The sequence below is a fragment of the Nothoprocta perdicaria genome, unplaced genomic scaffold, assembly GCF_003342845.1.
Source record: "Nothoprocta perdicaria isolate Ctin4 unplaced genomic scaffold, notPer1 scaffold_237, whole genome shotgun sequence".
Classification (NCBI taxonomy): domain Eukaryota; kingdom Metazoa; phylum Chordata; class Aves; order Tinamiformes; family Tinamidae; genus Nothoprocta; species Nothoprocta perdicaria.
The window spans coordinates 715,626-741,269 of record NW_020455463.1 but is presented as its reverse complement, the minus strand read 5'-3'; positions in this window follow the sequence as shown (position 1 = coordinate 741,269).

Here is a 25,644-nt window from a genome sequence, read left to right as displayed (position 1 = left end):
GTCTTCTTGAGTCTTTCTTGGCAATTACATGTGCTAGAAATACACTTGTTGTTTTCCAGTGGAACCTGAGCTTTCCTCCAAACTCCAAGAAATGAGATTTTCTCTCTCTCTCAAAAAAAAAAAAAAAAAAAAAAAAAAAAAAAAAAAAAGACAAAAAAAACCCAACTTTTTTTTAAGAGTGAGCAATTATGTCTATTGCTTGCTTGCTTTGTTGTCTCTAATATTCTTTGAAGCCCAGATGTTTGAAGTGCTTAAACGTATGCTTATCTTGGAACACATGGTACCACTGATTTCTATGGGAATGCCGATGGGCTCACAAAGCTACGCACATGCTTAGAAATGCTTTGTTGGAACAAGGATCAAGGAAAAAAAGCTTGAGTATAAATTCTGCTGTCTGAAAAGGACTGTGGAGCCATGGACTCTATGCCACCCACATGTCCAGTGAAACTGAGCCTTTTATAAGCATTTTCCACTTCCTTTCCTCTTCTTTCCCTGCCAGTTTTCAAGAAAATTATCTTGCCGCTTTTGTCCCACTTTTGCTTATTTATTTATTTGTTTATTTAGGCAAGGTTATACTTCAGGAGCTCTGACTTCAGAAAATCATTTTACTCATCTGAAGATCAATTCCTGAATTAATCTTATCATACGGCTATTATGTTGTGTTTAAGAAACTTTCTGAGATTGTCCTAGCAATAATCTTGAGCAAGATTTTTCTCCCTACGTAACATTTCAAAGTCAATAAATACCTTTTCCTTGGAAGACCAAAAAAAGAGCTAGATATTTTATAGTCCACCTCCATACATAATAGTCAGTTCCTGTTAAGTGTTCTGATCCTTATCCAGAACTTACATCCTTTGTGGCTGGATCCTGAAAAGTGTTTAGCTAAGTGCTTAAAATATCCCAATGACATCAAAAAAAAAAAAAAAATTCTTCTTCAAACAAGCCCTCTGCATGGGGAAGACCACATGCTTAAGAATAGACTCCAGATGCCCTGCTAGATCCAGGTCCTCAGAGCCATTGTGTTAACTATATACCAATATATAAACATATAGATTAAGGTTTTACTATAGCAAGCGTTCCCACTGAAGACCAAACTCAGCACGTATCCAGTATGTCCTTCTAAAGGATGATGGCGAAAAAAAAAATAGAGCATTTTGGATTAGGTCTAGTCTTTGGTGATAATCATATTTTCACCAGCAGGTGAAGTAGCTAAAATCAAGATCACCCAAATCTCATTGTAGATCGGGCCTCAGGACTTTGCTCTTTTTTTGGCCCTATTTGTGGATCAATTGGCCTTGGACGACTCTTGAAAATGCAAAGCCCGAGTTTGACGGCAAGGCAACTGCCGCCTTTTTAGCAGTATTGTCCTTCCATTACACAAGGGCTTGTTTTGCCTGCAGTTTTTCCTTCTTTAATTGAAATACGCTGCTGATTTAAAATTTAAAGGCACTATATATTGCTTGGCAAAAATGGCTATTTTTCTTCCATTCTACACAGTTGGAAGGACTGCGCTCTCTCTCAGAAATAGCATGCATATGTAAAATTTAGGAAGGTATTCAACCAGAATGAACATGAATAGAAATTCTAAGGTCTAGGGAAAATTCAACCTCTAAATATACTCATAAAAATTGGACATTAATATCTACATGCCCTGAGAGTCATTGTCCAACCATGAAGCTAAATAAAGAAATGAAGTGCAGATGATGAACAGATTAAAATCACTGTCTGGCTGCATCTGAGAATATAATAGGTTATATCTCAAGTATCAAAGATAGGAACCATAGTGAGGCTTTTGCACTTTCACTGAGGAAGCACTAGCCTGGCTACGGGGAAGTTTGAGGAAGGAATTAGTTGTGTCCCCCACACTCAACTGCCCAAAACATCATAGCTTTGAACTATTATAGGGTCTCCTTTAGGTCCCTATCCTGAAGGAGTCCCTATTTATAGAAGCAAAGTCTTGTTTTCTTCCCGCTTCAGCCCCAAACCTGGATGGTTGCACCAATTTTAGTAAATTGATTGGGCCAAGGAATGTTCCCAGGGACTCAGTTCTGTCTACATACCAGAAAACTATTAGAACAATCCCTGGCACATTTTGGTCTTGGTCAGTTATCATTTTCCCAAACCTTTCTTGGATAGACTTTGGGGATTTGAATGGTTCCAGAATGAACTCCATAAGGCAGGTGGGATGCGGCTACCCATTTTTGTAAGTCATAAAGTTTAATAGAACTGATATAAATCAATCCACCCCATGGTCTCAGGGCCAGGGAACAGTCCTTGTCCTTGTCTAAAGCTTGGCTGGGACTGTCATGACAGAATTCCTACCTCCAGGGAATTTCAGGCTTGTGAACAGCAAAGAAAATGAAACTTTTTGAAAAGCAGTGGATCAGATAATCATGTAATATCCAGAATGATTTAAAGGATGACCCTTTGTGCTGGTCCTGTTAAGCCTGCTGCAAGTGGCCTGCTACAACTGATGGGAAGAGGTACCAGTGGGGCTGTGGTTCTCTGTAATGCAAATAGATTAGAAGAGGCTGCTGGGCTGAAGGAAAGCATCTCCTCCCCAGTCGGCCTGAGACCAGCATATTTCTGGCAAGTATTTCTTGGTTATTAAGCTAAGCAAGGTTTGAAAACCTCTGTAGAACAGATTAAAATATATTTTGGGGTACCGAAAGACCAAAAGAATAGAACAGCATCCTTATGAGGAATAATTAAAGAGAGTATGACCATTCCTGAGAAAGGGCTATAAAATTATGCAGTGAAGACAAGTCAACAAGGATTGACAGTTTCCAGTCCTCTGCAGTGCAAGAATGAGTTGGAGTCAAATGAAATTAGAATGTGGTGTGATCAAGTATTGATTGTTCAATACTTGAACGCTCCACTCTGTAGTTCTCTGCCATAAGAATCTGCAGATAGAACCAGATGGAAGAAATATCTAACTTAAACAAACTTATTACCTCTGATCATAAAATGTGGAAGATGATAGAATCATTATTCAGGTAAGGAGCACCCTGTCTTTGCCCTATTTTTATATTTCTCCCTACAAGTCAGCTGATATATTGGGTAAGATGGCATTTTGGCCAGGCCCAGTGGTGAGCCATGGATTTGGGGACAGTGCTGATCTTGTAGGTGAAACACCACTTCCTGGCTCTGCTTCATACTTGTTTCCATAAAGAAAGCTTCTCCATAAGTCAGAAGGTTTCAGAAAGATTCTCACTTAGCCATTCTCCTTGCTCCTGCATTTGTAACCTCAGCATCTCTCCAATTCCGTGACCCTGTACACCGGAGGCATCTCATTAGTGCAAACTTTAATTATGTCTGCACAGGGGTCCTGAACAAAGGAAGGATTTTGTAATTGTTTCTGTTGCTGATACACCATTTAGCAAGATCATCCCTCAGAAGGGCCCTCCTTGAGGGTACGTTCCTTACTGCAGCTCAGCATGGCACTTCCACAAGACTTAGCGCTGTTCCTGCCCTTATTCCAGGACACCATGAGGACCTTTCTTTCCTCAATTTACAAGATGCATCTCTGTTGATGTGCATCATGACTAGGCATGATGCTGGTGTGGAGATGAAAGGTCTGGTAATGGACCAAAATAGAAATTCTTGTACTTGGTGGAGTTCTCTGAGCTCTCCTAATAACCCTGCTGAGTTCCCATTCATTCAAGTTCCTCAAATTCTCCATCAGCAAACAGGGTAGATTGCATCTTATCTTCCTTGAAAAGCACAGGAAGACATCTTCAGCAGGGATAAATTGTGAACTGACTAATCGGGACCTTCTGCATTTGCTTTTGTCCCAAGCAGGACAATGTTCGTCTTGGCAGCCCTAAGGGGAAAGTCTCCCTATCCCATTAGCTCTCCATTGATCCATCCAGCCGTCCATGCAAGTCTGTTTTATTTGGAAAATGTGACAGCTTGTGGTAAACAGAATTTACAATTTAACTTTTTGTTGTTGTTGTCCCAGTTGATGTTAAAACCCTTGGCTTTACAAAGCAGGTTTTAATGAATTCTATTAAAACGGTAAATATAGCAACTCCTTTTTGGAATTTCTTCCTTTTCCTTTTTAATTGATTATTTCTTAGAGTTAAAACTTTTCACGCACAGTATCAGCAGTAATTACATTAAATATGTGTGTGGGGAAGGAGCTGCTGATTTTCTTTTCCTTTTTTCTTTTTTTTTTTTTTTTTTGAGATCTATAAACCAGAAATTAAACAAAACTTACTTTATATTTGTAGACAAGTGCGTGTGTGTTTATATATTTCTCTCATACTTGCCAGGTTTGCTTTTTTTTCCTTCTTTCAAAGCACTACAAGCAGTAACACCATGGATGATAGAACCCTTTCTGTTTATTCTTGTTTTCTTTCCAATAATGAATAAGCTCGAAGGGCATTATTTTAACTAGGCTCTTGTAATCCTTTAACGGGGCTTGTTGAAAATAAGACCCAGCACTGCCAGACACCATGCAGCAGAAAGCTGCTTAGTGCCAAACTCCTTGGCACTGGAGAAGCTTGGCTGATTTTTCTCCCTGTTCTCTGTTTGTATATGCTCCTGCCTGGGTCCCAAAGAGGGTCAGAGTTCAGGAAACACCCAAAATCTGGTTCCTGTCCTCAAAGAATGACCAGGACACTAATGCTTGATGTGTCTCTTGGTTTAATGCACTGCCTCTAGGGGTGAGATGTGCAGGTTTGGCAGCTTTTAGTGTTTTACTGAGAATCTGCAAGGTTTATATTATCCCGTGAAATATGATGATGTGGTAATCCCAGCTTCTGCTGAAAAATAGGAAAAGGGGAGATGTTCTAGCCTTGATGGTCATAGAGAAACATGTGAAAGTATGCATTTTTAAAGCTCTGACAGTATAAATCAACATGAAAAACCTCAGACTAGTTATGAAAGATTTTTTTTTATGGATTATCATTATTGTTTTGTGGTAGCAAGGTTTGTCAACACTCAAACACTCATTCCTAAACTCAGAATCTGCAGTTCAGCATCTCCTTCGCTCTGCAGCCCCGGGCAGGTCAGTTCACCTTCGTGTTTCAGTTCCCCACCTCTGTTCTCTGCCCATGCCTGCCAGCACTATGTGCGTGTCCCTACACTGCTGGGACAAGTTAGCATTAGCTAGGGATCATTCCCAACAAGCCACGTGGATGTGGCCATCCTGTCTGTGGATGATTAGGTATAGAGAAGGGAACAACGAAGTGCCATAGACCTCACAACAAGGAATATGGTTCCTCCCCAACCTTTTTGGCTAGTACAGCAGTAGTCCATGCTTTATAAAGTAAGGAGCATCTTTTCTTCAGATAAATTAAAAAGAAACAGAAATGTTCTTAACTCATTATATGATGCCCTCACTGGCATCCATCAAGGCACTATAGGGGAGTACAGATGGATGGAGTCTCAGTAGGCTTTTCAATGGGATGTGATGGAAAGGGCCATAGGATGGAATGCATCTTTTCCTGTCGTTCCAGTTAAAATAGATGAATAAGGATATCTTTTTTTTTTTTTTTTTAATTAAACTTTCCCTTCATAGAGGGAAAGTTTAGAAGTAGGGAAAGTGTCTAGAAGTAAACTGCTGTGTCTCACTGCTTCATCCATCCTCCTTCCCTTTGATGGTCCTCCATCCTTCCCAGCACTCTCATCCCTCTCCCTCTCTCCTGTTCTTCACTACCTCAGACTAGCTCCAACCGACCTCTTTATAGGACTTGTCTTTATACACACCACCTGCTCCCACATTTCCTCCAACAATTCCCACATTTCCTCCAACAATTGCCCGGGTTTTGCTCATGTGCTAGGCAGAGGCCATCCTGCAGGTCCAATGTTGGCCAAACTCTACTTCTAACTTTTCTTTAGTTCAAGCCATCTGTCTATTGTCTTTCTACTTTGCTGTGTAAGTGTGAATTGTAAACCAACGAAGTGCACTGCATTAAGAGATTTTTCCTCAGCAGGTGTGTGTAGAAAAAGAGGGAAACACTGCTCTTGAAATAGGGATAGGGAGCTCTTTTTTTATTCTAATAGGCCAATAAAACACAGTATGGTGACGATTTGTCAGGTGACTGAGAACCTTCCCTGGAGAATAGTCCACCAGATTTCAAAGGATGAGATTTCAAGAGCAGAATAAGGCCACTGAAAACCCAGATAACCAGAAACATGGGGAAATTGAAACAGCTGTGCACCAAGACCCTACTAGCACCTGGCATCATTTAGCACAGCCCATGCACCATTAACCAAAAAAAAAAAAAAAAAAAAAAAAAAAAAATCCTTTTGCACTTTTCCTGGTTCTGGAAAAAGTGGGCATAAAACCAAATACCCATACCTTTCTGCTTCAGGGGGTGTCCAGCCCCTGAAGGAGACCTGCATAGCAGCCGTATCAGCTTTCCATGCTGCACACCTGCAGCTCCGCTCACCTGCTGGCTCTGTGATAGCTCACTCTCCAACGGGAAGGGATTTCAAGGGATTTCAAGGGGGCTGCACTTGCCTATGGAGTGGAAAGGTTAATTTGCAGAAGAGGAGAGAGCAAATAATTGTCCGGATGAGGATATGGCACTTCAGTAGGGCCTGTTTGTGTATGGAAGGAAGCCTTCAGGCATGGTGATGCTGCTGGCTTCTTGTCATCCATGATTACAAGCCAAGGGAGAAGCAGGGAGGTGAAAGAAAGAGTCTTTTTGGTTGGGAAGAAAGGGTGGAAATTGGAGCAAAGTACTCAGAAAAAGCACCTAGAGTGTCAGTTTATCAAATGATGCTGAAAAAACATGTGCATATTCCTCTTCAAGTGGTGTTGGGCTTCCTGCAACTGTAACTGGAGGGGATATATCCCTCTGTAGCAGTGCTCAGCTCAAGCATAGCCCCTCCAGGCCAGCAAAAAGCTTCAGGTCTTCTACAGGTCCCCTTCTTCATCCAACAATCCCAAGTGTTTCCATTCTTTTCTGCATATCTGTTCCTCACTGGATGGTGCCTCCAATCCCCAGTTACCTTGTAGGATACAGAAGAAGATTCCTTGTTTCACCTAATATGAACCCCTTGTCATCCACATGGAGATAAAATGCCCAGGATATTCAGTACAGTTCAGCCTGAATTCCTCTCTTGCTAACATTTGAGTAAAGAAGAAAAGGTGTATTATAATGAAAACAGTGAAATAATTATCACAGCAGTGGAATTAATTGGAATGAAGACTTTAAATTTTAAAGAAGTTAAAGAATTTAAATTTCACTATTGTTTCTGCTGGAGCGTTCTTCATTTTTGTGCCAAATCAGTCTGTCAGTGACCCCTTTGCTTGACACCTTTCAGAATGTGGTAGAAGAGATCAAACTAAGTGAAACCAGTTTAAACAAGGGTTAAGACCATCCATTCCAGGGACTTTCACTGGATTTATTAGTTTATTTTTTTTAATTGGAGTAACTTCTCCAGTGTGGACTTGCCCCTTCAGACAGTGCTGATGGCAGCTGATCTGCTTCATGTGATCGTGGAGTTTCATTATCACCAAGATTTTGAACTTGTGCAGAAGGTCAAAACTTGCCCTTGCCTTGTCAATGCCCTCATCATGGTCCTGTGTACTTCCCTGGCTGAGGACTCCTGGATATCTGAAACCAAAGAAACGCATCTCCAAGAGCCGGATGAAGTCCTCCATCAATCACATCACAGAATTATAATGAGAGCTGTTGAAAAAAGCTTTTGCGAAATTGAGATAAGCCGCCTCCGTTGCTTCCTTTTTCCTAGTGAATTCAGCATGGCACTTGCATTTTCTGTTTACACCTGGAGAGACCACTGGGAAAAACGACAATCTGGAGGAGCTGCCTGCATGCACTTAGGAAAAACAAACAAGGCCAGGAGATAAGAGAAAGTGAAAGACCAGAGAGATAAGAAAAAGACCCAAACAATCTCTCCTCCTCTTTTCTCCCCTTTCATTTCCTCTGGGAGACACAGAGTTCACACTACTCTGTTCTCCAGCCTGCACTTCAAGTGCAAGGTGGTGGATGAGGGTTTCTGGATGAACTTGTATTATTCAGGTCAGCAAAGCAATCCATGTCCATGGATTCTCCATGTCTCCTAAAGATCCCAGCCATTGGTAGCATGAATACCATTCAGAATTTCAGTGTGCATCATTCCCCTCCTGAGGACACCACTGTCCTTACACTGCACTAAGTAGACTCTTTACCCTTCCCTGGTGTGAAGATGAATATCCTGCAAAGGTTTTAAAAGTGTTTGAGGAAAAAAAACACGCTGTAAATCCCAGCATCTCCAGTACTACTTTTAATGTTATACCACCTTTAAAGAGGCCCATTGGACAAGTGCAGAGAAAGTTCCAGTCTCTTCCTGTTATGTGAAATAGTGTCTAGGGGCTAAGATCCAACTCAGCGAATATGATACATGAATTTAGGTGCCTATGTTCAGGTATCTCAATGAGCCCTGGGGGTCTGAGCTCCCAGTTTAGACAAAGACAATCAGTGGAGCCCCTAAAACGACACAACTTGCCATGACATAACATTCATGGTGGGATTCTGTTGAAAAAGCATAGGTATGATTAGAGATGCCCTTGGATATCCCATCTGGCCTCCAGCTCCTGTTTTAGAGGAACACATACAAGTGCTTCCTCATCCCTCTGCCCTAGCAGAGGATCCAATGAAGCCAGTCTCTAGGGCAGATGCGGACCAGGAGATGGATCGTGCTGGCTGAAATGGCGCTTGGGCCTAATGCCAACCCTCTGTGCACAGTTGACTTAACTCTTACACAGCCAGGACTTCAGAAGCTCTCGGTGATAGGTAAGAACTGGCAGGGAGGTGACCAGGGCATTTCTACATCTCTAGATATATTCCATCTGTTTGACTCCAAGCCAGAGTGACGAGGTGGATTGGCTCCTCCATCATCCAAATCTGCTTTCCTGCCCCTGTTTGAAAATCATGACCTTTGGGACCAGAAAGTGCAATGACAGCAAAATTGGCAAGTCCAGCTGTCTACAGAAGGGAGTGAACTTGGCATCCTTGCATGTCTGGAAATTGAGCTGTTTATACAGGGGGAAGGGAAGGGAGAGCTGCCATGTATAAAGTCTAAAATCGATCACGCACATTAATGTAGCGTGCTACAGAATAATGAGGTCCCTATTAAGGAAGGTGACATAAATAAAACCATGTTAGCAGCTTCACAGCAGAACAAAGTGTTTTCCCTTAGGAGAGAGCTTTCAGTTATAGGAGTTACCAAAAAGCATTCTCACTTCTGTAAAAGTGTGATTTACTCAGGTTACTAAATATATAGGGGTATAAATCTGTCAAAATTAGATGAAAATAAAAGGAAGGATGGCCTTATGGTTAAAGTGTTGGAAGGGGATATGGAGTTTGGGGAATTTTGCTCCATAACAGATTTTCTGCTAGATATCAGACTAGTCATATCACTTACTATTCATACTACGTCATTCCAGACCATGCAGATCCACAGAAAAATAATCCTTCCTTCTCTATTTGTAAAGTAGGCTTACTAGTTCCACCTTCTTTATGGAGACTGTTTGTTTTGTGGGGCAAGAATTAGCTTAACAAGTCCCACATTCCCAATCTGTTGGGTTACCTGACGAGTTCATTTTAATTCTGGGGATTTTATTTTAGTTTTCAGAAAATTAAAACAAAAGAAAAGGTGTTTTTAGTGAAACAAAATCTCTATTCTGCTCCAAAGAAACCTGGCTTCATTTATTTGGTAGTAACGACACAGTACAAAAGCTGTAAGAGACAACTTGCTATAGATTAGCTCTGTTGTCTGAACAGAAGTGTCTAGGGTGTCCAGCTCCCAGTAAAAGCTAATACCCTTCATGTAATATTTAAATATCCATAGGGAGAGAAAAAGAAAGCTCAGCCTCTTCAAGAGCTGAGGTGCTGAAGCTCATCCTGGGGTTAACCCATTGTGACGTGAAACCCTATCTCCAGGATAGGGTTTGACATCAGCACATGGCTCTGCTGCCTCCCAGCCCAGGGTCCTGATGATCTGAAGTACAGATAAGGCTGTTTGGGCATAGTTTTTACAAATGTATTGAAAGCCTCTTCCTGTATCTCTCCCCTCTCAGTCAAAACATTTCATGGCCAAATATGCTTTTTTAACACTTTCTCGTTTTCTTTTTCTTTTTTTTTTTTTTTTTTTTTATCACTTCACACCAAAATTATCTGCTGGACTTTGCCCAAGCTGATGTCATGACATGTTCTGAGTTGGATAAAAAATGTATTTTGGGAAAAAGATGGGTGAGAAAGAGAGTAAATCCTCTCAGTGAACCCAACCAAGGTAACTTTTTGTGTGTGGGGCCCAGAACATCAGGTCCTCAGCCCAGAGTCTGAGGGAAATACATTATCCCTATGAAGAAAGAATGTGGGCACACCAAAGCATCAGTGCAGCCATCCGAAACAACAGCAACACTGTGATGGTACGACTGTATTACTTGCCTAGCATGATAATCCGTGGGAGAGTAACAGAGGAATGCAGGCTTAGACTGATGCTGTCATATTTTGCTGCTACCACTTGCTCCAGTGAATTTTCTCAAGAAGTCTCAAGAATTTTCCCCTCTACCTTTGCCTTTCCTGCTGTAGAGATGTAAACACAGCTTTTCTGCATCCAGTGCAGCACGTGGGCAGAGCAGGGTGCTAATTGCAAACAGGCACTAATGGGGTATTAACGTTCCCCTCTGCAGATATAACCACATGAAGCTGGCCTGTCTACTGCAGGAGAGAAACCTGTGAAGAAGCACTTTTTCTTTCCCCCTCTCTGCTAATAGGACCCTAAGCCCAAATTGATCAATGGGGCAATTATGTTTTTTAAGTTCAAATTCTGACTTATGCAGAGCACTCTTAAAAAATGATTTTTTTCAGAATTTTTCCAAAAATCATATGATGACTTTCTTGATTCTTTCCTGCTCACAGTACAGGGGAATGATAGCTCAAGGTTAAGCATAAAAAACAATGATGAGATGTAAATCTTTGTAGAATACTGATCCTTTATAAAGTGGTAAATTCCAAAACTCCAGATAAATGAAAAAGCAGGGAATTTCCTTGCCAAATTGATCTCTGTGATCAATTATGAGTGTTAGTGGGTTACAAGAAAACATTCCGGACAACTGGGACAGCCTGCAAGGAACTTTGCAGGAAGAGAAGTGATTGATCTAGTGCATGCACCTAACAAAAATACTAATTCCTCTAAATGGCATTCTCCTGATTTTATCTAGCACTCAAAGAAGGCAGCAGGGTGCCACTTATCAGCTTTCCACCAAGATGGCATGATGAGCAAGAGGACAAAGCAGCTTTTAAAGCAAATCAAAGAAATATAATTGAGCACGTGAACCTAGAACACTGAAAAAGATAAGATTTCCATATATTAGTCACAAAATACTACAGCCTGTATATCAAACCTGAAGATCAAGGCATATACTGAAAAAATCTGCAAGTAGAGGCCTAGGAGCAAGTCTGTGCTGAAGCAATTGATATCTTTAGCAAACAGAGCTGAAAGAGAAGAGTGGTAAGGAAAATAAAATCATGGGTACTCTGAAGCAACAACTCTTTTAGTTGTCTTGGGGTCATAGCAAGGGCTGTGGAATCCCACCACAAAACAGCATAATGAAGAAATTGAACTATTACCCTTGACATGCCAAGATGTCCAGGCCACTGTTAATAGCAAATATTCTGTGTGGCTGATGTCCATTTTCACGCTGTCACGTCTGGGGCTGTGTTTTGACACAGGCTGTCTGAGAGATTCCTGGGGAAGCAACTAAGCATGGAAGACCATCGGAAAAACAGAGCACTAAACAGATCCTATGCATCTGGACTGACCACCTCTCATAGACTGATTGTAACTAGAGTTTACTCATTACTACCATGGAGACATAAGCTATGCGTAAAGAGAAAAGGATTTTTTTTTTTTTAATAAAGGAAGAGTCCTAGTTTTGGCAGAAGATTTGGTATCCTTAAATGAATATATTCTCATAGTTGGAAATAGAGGGGTGGTTGGACATCGATGAATGTCCAATTGACAGAAGCTGTTCAACTGTACAAGGTAAGCTATTAAAGAAAAAAAAAAACAACACTTTTCAGCTGCAGAAAAAAAAAATGCACTCTCCTTCTCACTCTCCCTTGATGGAACACTGAGCAACCCAAAACAAGTTCAATGTTGTAAGAAACAGGTTTACGTTTAATTTATTCATCTTTTTTTTTTTTTTTTTTTTGCTCTTAGGGGAATCAGGGAAGAGTTAAGCTCTGGAAACTTAGATGCTGATTTTGAGAGGATGATGTATCAAACGAGAAGAACCATTGCCATGCGTCAGAGTTATGATAACTCTTTGCCAAACAGGAGTTTGAGCAGACATCGTCCCTTGGCTCCCACAAGCAAGTCCTTGGCAGCAAGCAGACAGGAATGAATTGCAATTAGGGCAACCACAGACTGACAAAAAGGTATAATAGAGAGGAAGGGAAAAAAATTACTCTGCCAATGCTGCAGTGTTGCAACAAAACACCCTAAAAAATAGCTAGTAGTCTTCTGTAGTGCTTGATGGCCTCAAGAATAATTATTCTCCTTCATATAGCACTATAGATAGGCAGAAAACAGTTAAAGAATTGTCAGGTTTGCAGATAAATTGATACAAAAAAAAAATAAAAAGAACAATTCACCACTAAGGACAGGATGCAATGCACCACAGTGCATTGAGATGCATTGCAGGAGACTGCAAGAGACCCATGAGAGTTTTGGCAGTCAAATGGAAGGTAGTAAACACAACTGTAAACTGCTGCCCTTTGAGGAAGCAGAGCCATTGACAGAGCTAAAAGGAGTAAGAAAAAGCTTCATAGGGGAGAGTCAGAAGAAGTTTATGGGTCAGTAAAACTCTGAGGACACCACCCAGGAGAATCATAGAGAAGAAATGCAATGCAATGCAAGCAGCAAGAAGAAGACTAGTCTGAAACTCAGGCCACTTGAAATCTTACAGTGCAAAATAGACTATAGGACACTGTCGGGAAATACCAAAATCCTTTCACAGAATATGTACCAGTGCTCTCTAGGGCTGGAAAGGCATGGATGTTAAACAAGATTAATGAAAAACGGCATTACCAGCAACTACTCAAGAATTTTGAGCAGGAACAGGATCAATTTATGGGAGGATTTGTACAAAATGGTTGCGTGGGATGGGTTGGGACCACACAAATAAAGCCCTTCCGGTATATGATCCTAAAGAACTATATGATGCATATTTCCAGGCCTTTTTGAAATGGTTCCAAAGTTTGATCCAAAGTTTAGTGGCATTTGTGGGATTGTCTTCTCGGAACATCATATCAGACTATTCTTAAAAATGACTTCTACCCTAGGAAGCCTCTGTGAGGTAGATATCCGTACAGCAAAACTGTTAGCACTAGGGTTCCAGCGAGTGAGACCAGAGGAGAAGTCTATCATCAGAGTTATATAAGGCCAATAAAATTCTTACACACAGCAAATGGCTGTTTTGCACCTTTTAACATCTTCCGTAGACTACCCAAGTTTTTTTCTTTTTACTTTCCTAGTGTTTATTTTTTCTATCACCATTCCAGAGAAGCCAGAATAGCATAAAAAAAAAATGAAAAAGAGAGAGAAAGAAGGTGAAGAAATATTAATAGAAGGAAAAATAAAAATATTAGCAGGTGTTTACAATAAAACAAGGCCTAAACCTCCCAAGTTGTTCCTGCAAATTGCTTGACATTCTTTATAGGGCAATTTTGTGGGGTGCAGAGTTTTGAAGTGATGGAGCTTAATGACTAAGATGGTTTTGGCTCATGGGCTCTTTGAAATGGATCCTTTTTGTTGGATTGGATATTTTCACTGTCTGCAAACAACATTTGACCATGTTCGGTACACTGTGGGAAGATTTATGTTTACTGAGCAATAAAAGCTTGTTCTCTGTGATGAAGCCTCTCTGATTTTAAGAGGTACAAGAATGAATTAGGAATCTGCTCGCAGGCCACCGAGGTCCATTTCTCATTGGCCAAAACAAGGTGAGAACACAGCGTTTCAGACTGCAGTTACATAGGGATTAAGGGAGTACTTGGACAACCTTTTGCAAATCTAGTTGCACTGTTTTTAAAAGCTTTTTTTTCCCTCTATCTGTGAATTATACCCTTCCACTGAAGATTACTGTCTCTGACTACCATGTCTGACACCTTGAACTATGTCAAATAACTTTGCACTGAAGCAGATTAAAGGGTACTCAGCTGATCTATTCCATATCTGGCAGATTCTCAAACCACTCTAGATACATTTATGTAGGAATGTTCTTCATTCCTTACCACTGCTATAATGCCTATGTTTTAGAAATACAGGCCCAGAATGTGATGCAGAGCCCTTATGTGGACACGCATAATCTCTTGGAAGTGCCTGGGCAGAAAACCCCTGGATAAGGTCCTCAAATGACAACATGTTGTGTGCAGAGTAGCTGGAGCTGTTTGGAAATTCCAACATTTTAGCATTTTTTTCACCCTTTAATCTGAAAAGAAAACATAAAATATATACCAAAATTGCAGGAAAAAAAAAAGTTCTAAGGAAAGCTTTATCTCATAAATGTCAAACTGATAAAAATGTTTACATGTTTTGAACATGTAAAAATAATATTTTGGGTTTACTGAACTCAAAACCTGTCTGTTCAAAATATATTCTCAACTGAGTCTTTTCTTTTTGAATGAAGGTTTTAGCTGAAGTTGTCATTAGTCCCTGGTTTAAGTCAAGAACATTTCAAAAACATATCTTCTTTTCAGTTACATAATACAAATACATAAAAGATACATATTTAAGAGAAACATTGAAATTACTTTTTTTCAAAGACCATTTCTATCTTGATAAAATACACACTTTACAATGGGAATATTTTTCTTCAGAGGAACATTGGCCAGTCCTGATGATGACACCTCTGGCTAAAAGCTGCTCTTTAAGATTTGCTAAAGTCACGCCTAGATCAAGTCACTCCAGCCCACCAGATCCCACACAATTCTCCTGGGACAGCTATGATGATTCCTCAGTGTCTAAACACTAAGCGGAGCAAGGAGCTGTGATTAATCTGTATATTCTGTTTGGTCCTTCTGGCTATTACAGCCTGGCTATGTTGACTATGAGGGTGACAAAGCGCTGAAACAGGCACTGTCCAGAGGTTGTAGAGTCTCCATCCTTAGAGATGTTCAAAATCAGCCTGGATGCAACCCTACGCAACATGCTTTAGGTGTCCCTGTTTGAGCAGGGAGGTTGGAGTAGATGATCTCCAGAGGTCCTTTCCAACCTTAATCATTCTGTGATGCTGAGGGTGTGAGGAAGAAATGCTTATTGAACATGGCAAGAGTCTGCAGATCCTTGCTGAGCTATAATCATGCAGGTCTGTAGGTACATCTACAGACCCCAGTGGAAAGAATTTTGCCATCAGGCAAAGAGTGACATAAATGCACTGCAGGAATCACCTCGAAGGCTGTGTCTGATGTCAATGAAGGGCAGCCCTTGAGGTCATCCTCAGAAATACTGTGTCCACTTTCCAGATCGTCAGCTAGAAGGAGTTGCCTTGGGGCTGCCCAGGAGTGTTGGCAGATCCTGTCAGATTCCTGCTTGTCTCATCTGGTCCGTGGGGAAACGACAAGGAGATGATAACCCTAACCACCTAAACTTACCTGCCAAACTGAGGCCTGATGTGGTATGAGACTAAGAGGTAGAGAGGAGAGCACAGATTATCTTCTGGAAGAGCAAAGAGAAGAGATGGAGAAGTTATTTTTTTCCTCATTAGTTCTTAAAAACATGAAATATCTGTGGAAATTGGCTTTCATGGTTGCTTTAGACCATGTCTTTATTCTGATTTATTCCCTCCTATCTTGCACTGGCAGGAGTGATGACACAAGCATATAAACATCCAAAAGAGGTAACTGCATTTCCCCCCTCTTCCTTCCTTCCTTCCTTCCTTCCTTCCTTCCTTCCTTCCTTCCTCCCTCCCTCCCTCCCTCCCTTCCTCCCTCCTTCCCTCCCTCCCTCTCATTCATTCTCTCTTTTTCTCTTTATTTCTTTCTCCTCTTTTCTTTCACTGTTTTTCTCTCTTTTTCTCACTTTTTCTTTTAATACTTCATACAATGATCCCTTTAATATGGTGCTGCCATGAAGTCATTACCCTGGGCATCAACTATGCACATGTGAACCCAACTCTGTCTGATTATCACATCATAAAATAGAGGATTATTCCTGAACAGAGATTGGCTGCCACTTCCTAAAGCACACAGGCTTTGGGGGCAGATAAAAGACTGCCCGTCATGGTTCACACACAACTGTGCTTTGCTTCAGAGAAGGAGAAAGAAGGCATGCATGCTCCTGGAGCACCCCGCTAGTGAAGGCATGCATGATGCAAGAGATTTTCCTCAGTTTTTGTGATTTTTGCTTGCAATGCTGTGCTTCAATTGCTGGCAACGCAGTGGCTGTATTGGCTGGAGTGCTTGGGGCTGGAGGTTCCCAAGACATCAGAGTAAAATCCAAGGTCATGCTGATTTACAGTAATTCCCCAACATGAAGGGTTCACACAACATCACTAGATAGTGCGGGCTACTGAGTCCTGTACTAAACCATTATCCTGATCCAGGAATCATTAGGAAATATAGAGGGACACAAGACCCTTTTAGCTTGGATCTAACATAGATAACTATTGAACTATGCCTCTTTGCATGACATCCACCTTGTGGCATTCTGACAATGACCTGAGGAAAAATGCTCAGTCCTTCTTGGTTTCAGAACTCTGCAGAACTCTCTTCAGCCTGAGAGACTCAGATCTGCATTCCACTGTCAGTGCAGACCAACTCTCTGGGCCACTTCACCTGGCTGGGCTGGTCATTCAAGGTCCTTTTCAACTTAGAGTGAGAGGGGAATTCTTATGAAAATTCACCCCAATCCTTTGCAGAGCATATATCACAGAATCACACAATAGTTAAGGTTGGAAGAGACCCCTACAGATCTAGTCCAACCCACCTACTCAAGCAGGGACACCTAGAGTACCTGGCACAGAGTCACATCCAGGTGGGTTTGGAAGACCTCCAGAGAAGGAGCCTCCACAACCTCCCTGGGCAGCCTGTTCCAGAGCTCTGTCACCCTCATAGGAAAGATCTTCCTCACATGGAGATGGAACTTCCTGTGTTTTAATTTGTACCCATTACCACTTATCCTATCACTGTCCACCACTGAGAAGAACTTGGCCCCTTCCTCCCTACATTCCCCTTTCATGTACTTGATGATACATATTAATCAGTTCCCCTCTCAGCCTTCTCTTCTCCAGAGAAAACAGGCCAAATTCACTCAGTCTCTCCTTGTACAAGAGATATTCTAATCCCTTCATCATCTTTGTCGCTCTCAACTGGACTCTCTCTAGAAGCTCCACGCCCCTCTTGTACTGGGAAGTCCAGAACTGCACACAATATTCCAGGTGCGGCCTCACCAGAGCTGAGTAGAGGGGCCGGATCACCTCTCTTGACCTGCTGATAATGCTCCTCTTGATACAGACCAGGACCCCATTGGCCTAAATGCCAAATAGCTTTAGCAACCTGGCTTATGCCCAGGTTCTGGTCCTGACTGCCCACAGTGTGTGGATTCATCCCCAGGTATTTCTTTGACCAAAGAAAGTGAGGAAGATGATGATAACACTCTCAGTGCTTGTGATGCCTACTCGGGCTGCTCTTAATCTCAAACAGGGACTATCTCTCATGATACGGATCCTATTACAATAGGACATGGAAAGAGTGACAGAGAAGAATGAAAACACTTTCTTCTGATAACTTAACAGGCATTTAAGACTAAAGATCAGGAAACGGGTATTTTAGTACAAAATACATATGCATATTCTGATACTCTTGTTTTTATTGGTCCTCTGTGTTAATGCTGCACAGAAATTGTCAACATACTGGCCTGAGATGATAATTCCACTATGGAAATTCGGAAAATGAGCTGGAATGTTGACTTTGCTGATGCCAGGGTTCTACTAGAGGACAAATTCCCTGCCCTCCAGCCTACTGTCAAAACCTCTCTCTTTCTATGTGGGCTGATGGGCTCCTGCTTTGGCATCCAGCCCAGAGCAATCCCTGCTACATCCCTGCATGTACTGCTGAATCACAAATGGCAGAGCCCTGGTAGGACCCATCTCATTGAGCTTCAGATACCTCCCGGTGGGAGAGGAGATGGAACAGCCTCATTTAACAGCACATGCCATTGCAGACTGGGGACAAGTCATGCTGTATGCCTCATGACATATCTTTTAAGGCAAGATGAATGTTATTCTGTTTTTTCCTAGTCTCTCTTCATTGACCATAGGTGTTTAACATTGCAGGCCAACCCAGGGCAGGTGAATCCCACACCAGGTTGAGAGATCTGCCTGGACATTTGCAGACATGACATAAGAAAGATCCAGATTTCTTGCATCTGGCTGATTTTGAAGGGTTCATCACTGGATAAAGGACAATCCAGTGCTCCAGTTGGAGTAAAAGAGCAAGGCCCAGAGCTACTGGTCTTTGCAGGGGTTGAATTCACGCCCCAGCAGAAGTGCACTGATTTGCCCTGCATCTCTGCTTATAGAGGGAGTCTCAAGAGACCTGAATTCAGGAAAAATGTACATCTCGTCTAGCCACTCTCCTTTTCTCTAAAACCATTAAAACAGTCCTGTCTCACCATGAGGTGAGGAAGTGCTTCTCCAGGTGAGTCAAGCTTGTAGAATGAGACTCAAAAGGAAAGAAAATGGAACAAAGTCTGGTTCTGGGTGCCACAGAAACCTAGTGAAACCTAGAGAAAAAGTCCTATAGTCCTACCCAGCTCCAACCATTCTTCTATATCCTTAGGGCTGCATGATTTTCCATAGACTATTCAATTTATTATTTGCCAGTTCCAAGTATAGCAAATTCACAGAGTGAGAAAAATCTCATTTTGAGTTGGTTTTGGCTTCTCTCTTGCAGTTAGACTTGCTTGGAACAAGGTCTTTGTACTTTATTGCAGCAAATGCCCACAGGTTATTATTTCAGAGAACCATTAGGGAAAGGAGTCCAAGGAGAGGGGACCAGTGGGCAGAAAGGGGCCGGGAAAGAACGTGCAAAGCTCCTGAAATGCATCATTTTTCACCTTGCCATAAAACAAATGATGGGGAGAAGCTGAGCTAATAAACACCCATTGAGAAAAGGGCATTTTTTTTCCTGCTCTCTTTGGCTGTGACTGTTGCGGTTTTTTTTCACCCTTTTAAAAATACATATAAATCATAGAAAGGAATATATTTCTATTCCCACTTATAAAGAAATGCTTTGGGACAACTTACTCTAAAAAAATGTGATTTTTTTAGAAGGTTGCTCAATAGACAAGAAAAATTATCATCTGTTTGCTCCATCTTTGCTTGCATCCATCTGCTTCCCTACAGAAGGTGAAATGGCTCAGGGTATAGATGGGCCTGGTTATAATAATACAGCCCATCTGAGGTGGAGTTGACAGCCTAATTCATATTTACAATTTAATTCCTACTTCTCACTGTCACAACCAGTATAACTTTTCATCAGTTCACCTTTCCTTCTCTCTGAAGGTGTTAATTCATTGGGGAAGAGGATAGAAAAACGCTACAGGACATTCACATCAGGTAACACTTCTTAGAAATCATCAAGCTCTTGACTGGTATTGACTGGAGCCTTGACACAGGCACTATTATAGGTCTAAAAGATTTTTATTTGAAAATGAAATTTGGAGTCTTCATTTCTCAATCATCTCAGCTATTTTAAACAATATCCTGATCAATCAGGCACCTTTTCTATCTATTTGAAAGATCTTTATTTTTCTGAGCACAATGTGTCTCCAGCCCACTCAATTGTCTGTCTTTGTCTGTTTTCAATTCATCATTAGGGTTGAGAAAGTTGCTCCATTCTTGCTGGTTTGAAGGTGCTTTTAAGGCACAAACACAATATTATTAAACACATTAAAACACAAAGTGAAAGTTTTGCCAGCTATGCTTTTAATAGAGAGTGGGATTTGTCTTCAAACTCAGAAATAACTACCTGGTGAGAAATAATAATAATCATAATCCCAATCTATCATACCATAAACCCCAGAAGAATAGCTCAGAATCAAAAGTCTAACTTTATATGTCTGAAATTAGGTGAGGAGGATACCATACTGCTTAGTCATGCTCAGGTCATTACTTTTTATAGGATGGATATTATGGATGAATTTCACTCAGAAATGGGACACTGTGTCCATTGTTTTGTCAGCTCTCATAAATCCCATAAATCAAATGGAGGCTGAAGGTGATCTACTCAATCATTTTATTTGGAGAAAAATATTTGTCATTACAAAGCATGTGGCTTTTTTTGGATGACTATAATTTATCATTTAGAAAGATCAAAATTTATATAGTTCTTTTTTCTAATAGAAAATATTTTCTGAAGCTAAAGATTATTTATTAAAAAGATCATTTCTATAATAATCTATTGTCAACAAAAATATATTTTTTTTTGCTTTCATATAGCAAAAAGAGGGAAAACCATATCCCTCTAAACACATTGACTTTTACCTTTATGTTGAAAGGAAATAACAAAGGAAAGCTAAGGTCTTCTGCCACTGTAATAAGAGAGTGGCTTCTTGGAAAGAAAAATGTTTTGTACTTTTTCTATTAAAAATATAAGATGAAAAATTCAGGAAAAATGAAGAAGATAATTTCTCTCAATGTTTATCATTAAAAAATACCAACTTTGATCTACTCAATTCTACATTAATTTCAAATAATCTGCTAGAAAATGTGAGCAAACCTGTCCAACCTATACTATCCTGCTGGACAGAGTTGTCAGGCACTGTAAAAGCATATATTGTCTTAAGCAGGCAGAGTTATTGTCTGAAATGAAAAACAGCTCCATACAGAGACAGAAAAGTGTGTGTTCCTCCTTGTTCCAGCTTAACCTCGGTTGTGAGTGAGCGTGACCTGCTGGAGCTCTGCCCCACACATGGCAATACAGAAGGTGGGATGCAAACGATGAGTTGTGGGCTTCATCTTGCCCAGTAGCAACCATATAAACAAGGTCAGATGAATCATGCCCTAAAAATTCCTATTTCCCCCAACTGACTGCAAAGGAAGCCCCAAAGTGAGGATTTTCATAGCATTGCCTGAGATGAATGGGAGACCAGGGGGTGAGTAACCTGCAAAAAAATAACCATATGGTTGCATGCAATGTACCGAGAACAGATGGATCAGAGAGAGATTTACAGAAGTAATAATATGATCCCAAAGCCATAATGAAGTAATATTATCCCCAGTTTGCAGAGGAGGAAATCGAAGCATAAAGATGTGTACAGCCCAGTAAAATTTCTGGTGGAGTCAAATTATTTGTCTGTCATTACCTACGATGAGGAAAATTCAGGAATATAACACAGATTTTTTGAGCCAGGTCCTGATATAGGAGATCCCAGCCACCCATTACAGTTTTTCACTGTAGATGGGGGTTGTATGGCTGCCCAACCTGTTGCATCACAGTAAATCAGCTAAACACTCCCTTCAAACTCTTGTTTAGCTGTAGCTCTGGGGTAACTTTTGGTTGTCTCATGTCTTCTTGCCTTTGGGTCTGGCTTAACTCTAAGAGGAGACCCCAAAGGGCAAAAGAAAAAGGCCCAAGGGGGGCACTTTTGCTAAGTATCATACTAGGTTTACGTTGGTTTGTACCTTTGCTTGCTTCTCTGCAGTACATTTTCCAAAGATACAGTGACCATGCTATGGAATATGGATCCAATGCTTCACAGAAGTATTGCAGTTTGTGTGAATATGCCCTGTCGAGTGTGTTGCATGTGTTCTCAGGTAACAGACTCCTCGTCCCAGGGATCTCCAGGAAAGATAGCATTTTGCTGCAACTGGCAGGTGCTTCTGTTCACTTCCTTTCCCAAAGATGTTCTGGGAATTAGCAGGACTGGGCAGAGTTATCTTGAGATTATTTTACAGAACACAGAGAATCCTCCCAGGGAGTATTTGTGCAAGATGCTGTATATTTAGGTAAGCCCTAACAAGCTAACTGATATCAAAAGCAAGGCCACAGTGCCAAGCTGCTTATCTCAGGTAGTTCACAGCTGATGAGCTGCATAGAGGGCTCTCCCATCACTGCAGCACTTCATACAACACAGGTAAGCTCACTGAAGTCGTGGCTCAAAATAATTGTATGAGTTAATCATGCACTGGCTCATTTAATGTGCTATGTGGCCTTTTGCAGACAGCGTAGAAGTGGCACAAAGGCCAGGAGGAAGAACAAGGTCTGTGCAGCAAGTCCCACCTGATTCCACCTTAACGTGACACATGGAGTGACTCCAACGAGGAAACACCTAATCTGGGTCTGTCCTTGCACTTTTGGGTGAACTGGCAACAGAGAACGCAGCAGTAACTACAGGAACCACAAACCTCAGCCTTTTGGCCTGACTTTGTTGCCCAAGCTGAGCTGTCAAATCTATCCTGCTCCATCACCGCTTGGGCCAGCTGATGTTCATCGTAGTCCTTGAGCCTGCAGTGTAGACGCATTCTGTATATGGGTGCGGGTTGGTGTTACACTGAGCCTGGTACAAATGCAGGCTGCTGTGGACAGCAGTGGCTCTCCTCTTCTTCCGCCAGCTGTGTGGTTTTGACCCTCTCATGGTAACTGGGCAGCCACATGGTAAATCAGAGTAACTGGCTGCTCACAGGGAAAGCTGAGGAGGTTCAGCTCAGATCAGCTCATAGATCCTGCTCACATTGTGGCTGTGCAATTAGGAGATCCAGGAGAGAGCACATGGCTGGGGATGCAGGGAGGATGGAGCAGGCCGTTCCCTCCATCACCAGCCTGCAGTCACGTTGAATTAAGTGTGACACAAAACCTCCGATTTCAGCGCAGTTTAAATGCCCTAAGCCTGTGTTGATAAGGCTTCTCCCCTCCCTTAATTCCAGTTAACACTAACAATCAGGTGGCTGCACGATGCACTGGATCAAATTCTTGACATGGACGAAAACTACTTATTTTTCCCCTAGCTTAGGTCGCAGCCGGGTCCGTTCCCTCATCTGGTTTCCCTCGCAACTGAGTGAGTGTTAACAGGGACAGGTGCACACAGTTGGGAGCTGCAGAGGCAGGGAAAGACCCCCTAATTTACAGGCAGCATGGACTGGGTTAATTTAATCTCCCCATCAAATAGTACCTCACGACACGAGCCAGCTGAGTCATGGGGATGAGTAAATGCGGGTAAGGGAAGGACAATCTGGTACAGAGACCAGAAGAGCACACCGACAGCTTAAGTACAGCCCAAGTGTTTTGTGGCTCCTAGTATGCAAAAGGAAGTTTAAAGGCTTCAAACTGGGGGGAAGGGGAGGGGGTGAATTTGTTGCTTGACAGGGATGGAGGACACAGAGAAGGGAGCAGGCAGGCTTGAGTCCTTCCATAATTGAGGCGTGATATAATCCATGCTTCATTCTATGCCCTTTAGGTCTCTTGGCTGATTTCAGATCTACTTTCTTTCTTCATCTCTCGTGGTCTTTACAGTGAATGCTTGCTGAAGGGCAGATGGAGCATGGGACCTCTTGGTGTCATGTGTCAAGGTGGTACCACCTTCCAATCATCCTTTCTCCAACGCTGCCTCTGTTGACATAGACTGCCTCAGGAGTGGCCTCCGCTTGATTTAAGCTGAGTGTTGTTAATCACATTTTGCTTTTTTTCTTTTCTAGTCACTCAGACAAAATATAATGATATTCTCATATGTCACCTCCTACTTTATTATGGGCTTCTCAATGGATTCCATATTGCGCCCTCATTTAAAACATTAAACCAGCCAGTTCTAAACCTCAAGATGATTGAAACATTCTGGTTCAATTGAGTGTTCCAACTTGCATCAAGCCAAGTTACTTTAAATACATCAAAATTCATGGATTGCATAAAGAATGCAGGTCAAACCCAGACAGGGATCTGTGGCTGATAGGAGTGGCAACCAGACTATGCCCTTAGGGGAGACTGTATCCCTTCTGGCTTTGCAAATTCAAAATAAAATAAAATGATGTGAGAGGACACATCCTGCTACACATTATAGACATACAGATTTAGTCTAGTGACCTGGAAGAACCTGGGCAAATGTGTCTTGCAATTCGCTTTTAGATGGCAAAGAGGCAATGGCCTTCAAGGCTTTGTAGTTCAAGACAATGTAGTTGAAGAACCTCAGAACCAGCAATGTCTGAGGAAAAGGACCAAATGGGCCTGCAAGGCTGTAGAAGTCCATGAAGCAGCAGAGTTGGGTGCTCCTGGGAGATGCATTGCTTTTCTTTCCCAATCTTCTAAAAAGAACACCCATGAGAAATATAGTCTAATGCAGACTCAAACCAATAAATCTAAGGCTGGTGCTACCAGGGATTAGAGAATAGGATTATGAGAGCACAGGACACATTTTCTGAAACTAGGCATTGAACTATAGCCATTTTCATTAAAAGAAAACCCTAATTAACCAGTATAATGAAAAAAAAAGACTAGAATATACTAGAAGAAATATAGAGTTGTCTTTCTTCATAGCTGAACTTGACACCTTTGATAAATGACTACAGACCTCTGAAAAGAGTACTCAAAACTAATTGCTGCCCAATTTTTGGAAAATAGTGGATTTTTCTGGAAATTCTTTTACCATAAATGTTCTGAGAATCCAGTTGTGTAACTTCAGGTCACATCTTTGACTCTCAGGAGAAAAGCAACAAAATCAGACGTTAGAAACAGTTGTGTTTTAGTTATGTAGAAATAACCAGTTGTTTCCATGTCCTGTTGAGCTCTCTGTCACTCTTTCTGAGACTTTCTCTATTGCAGTGATTATTCTGATCAATCTAAGTGTGTACAGTCCTTTGCAGCTTTGTTGGATTCATTCAAGGCATCAGAAAGGCATCAGAAGTGCCTCTTTTTTTTTTTTTTTTTTCTTTTTTTTTCCTCTTTTTTTGCCAATGTAAACAATAGTAAGTTGATGTGGTTTTAATATTTCGGTAAACCCATAGATTTTTGGTTTTCTAATAACAGCGAGAAATTTAAAAGTGAGTGTAAATGTATATTGTGCTTGCAATAATAGTTGGGAATTAGTCTGAGCATATTACATCATCCTGAAATATTAATTTTTCAGAATGCTGTGCTCCCTTGTAACTTTGAGGCCATGTCTTTGAAAGGCCGAGCTTTGAAAGGCTGAACTTTGGTTAGATCTGGATCCCTTGAGGAACATCTGCAACATCTACCCTTTTCACGGAGAAAGCTGAGCTCCTTCACTTCGGTTCAAAGGCTAAGTATGCATTATTTGGATGCTCAGGGTCTGAGCATCTCACCTAAGACCTAAGTTTAGGACTGTGGATATCTCCTTTTCTGTAATCGGTGGAGAGAGCCATGGCTAGAAGAGAATTCTTCCCTCTTCAGGCTAGCCTGAAATGCCCCCTGATGCTGCCCTTCTCCATCCATTGGCTATAGAATAACCCTATGGCAACCTCACATAGGTGCTCAATAAAGTGTCTATAATAATTATCTACAATAAGGTGGGAGGAACCACGGTCCTAAGGCCTGTCCATGCATTTGCGATGTCCAGGATCATTCCCATTTGCACAGAACCCATCCCAGTGGGATCCCTCAGGCTTGCCTGATGCTTTTCCAGTATCATAGAAGGCCTCAATGTTTTTATTGAGTGCAAATTAATACTTCT